The sequence below is a fragment of the Montipora capricornis genome, chromosome 11 (assembly GCF_036669925.1).
Source record: "Montipora capricornis isolate CH-2021 chromosome 11, ASM3666992v2, whole genome shotgun sequence".
In the NCBI taxonomy this organism is placed as follows: Eukaryota; Metazoa; Cnidaria; class Anthozoa; order Scleractinia; family Acroporidae; genus Montipora; species Montipora capricornis.
The window spans coordinates 20,192,403-20,193,625 of NC_090893.1; the positions used below are offsets into that span (position 1 = coordinate 20,192,403).

At 37.0% G+C, this 1,223-nt stretch overlaps 1 protein-coding gene across 2 annotated transcripts in view; it reads right to left on the reverse strand.

The window, feature by feature from the left end:
* Window positions 1-645, reverse strand: part of LOC138024371 (tetratricopeptide repeat protein 28-like) — a 153,223-nt gene extending 152,578 nt beyond the window's left edge. Inside the window, exon 1 of one of the 2 annotated variants that reach the window (XM_068871555.1) lies at window positions 538-645. The gene's annotated coding sequence lies outside the window, so the exon portion shown is untranslated. The remainder of the gene's footprint in view (window positions 1-537) is intronic. The other variant, XM_068871556.1, reaches the window with a different exon arrangement.
* Between the last annotated feature and the right edge of the window lie 578 nt (window positions 646-1,223).

The window sequence follows — 1,223 nt, forward strand, 5'->3', positions numbered from 1 at the left end:
CAAATAGCCCTTGCTTAGCTTCAAAGCGACTGTGTTACGAATCTTATAATTAGCCAAATTTAGTGACTGGGAACTGGATACCAAATCAAGCGAAACGTGAAAATACATTGCATCTACTTAAAACATTGAAGGAAGGTTTGAATACAACATCAAATACAATTTAAAGGAGGCAGGGCAAGGGCGAACTGAAGGGGACTAAAATGAATTGGAAGTTGGGTTTTTTAAAACTGTTTAAACCAACGGGTTTTCATAGTTTATCTTTGTTGTTTGTAACTTAGATTCTGTATGCTCGACAGACATTTTTTGTCATGAATTCTTATTCATTCTTACTCATCATTTGCTTCATAACTCCCTCCATTTTGAATCTCAGCCGATAAGAAAACTAAAACTATCTCCATTAAGGGAAAACTCAAGATACATCATTTCCTTACTTTCTCAATGTACAAGGAAAAAAAAAAGAGGGTAGTATAGATCGATCAAACAACAAACAAATAATTATTTATTACACCCTTGCACCAAGCTAAGATTATTAATTACCTTGGAATGTTCCTCTTTACAACCAGTTGAGCAGGAATAATGAACACCACTGCAAATAAGCCGAGAAGGAATAAGCGGTGGATTTTTTGCGCGCGTTCTTGAGTCACAACTGAATGGGTAGTATCGAAAACGAGGAACTAAGCAGCAAGCACCCAAGAGATCGAAAACGAAGGAACCTATAAGTCGAAAACGAAGCACTCCAAACTAGAAAACGAAGCACCCAGGTCGAAAACGAAGAACTCTCAACTCGAAAACGAAGCACCCTATTTTCTATTAGTAGATCGCTTTTGTATTGCCTTGTAACTTTTCACTATTAGAGAAGCTTGGTTAAAAAATCTATAACAGACTACTGTTTCGGCATGAGAAACTTCCCTTTAGGTCTCCTTCTGCGTCTCAAAAATGTCTGGTGCCCCCTGATAATAAAAAGTATGATCTATTTCATGCAACAATAGTTTGTTAGATGTTGGACCAGGAAGTTACGAATGTGTTAACATTTTTGCCCAGGATTCTTGGTTAACTTCAGCGCTATTAAACTACAATAAAAGAGAAAAAAATATGTAATGATATGTAATCGGAGCTGCCATCGCAACGAATCATATATTCATAAGAAAGCGCGAAGGACCAGTGTTGGTCGAAACGAATGTTTTTCCAGATTTTGGAAAGGGCAATCATACATCTTTGACAGA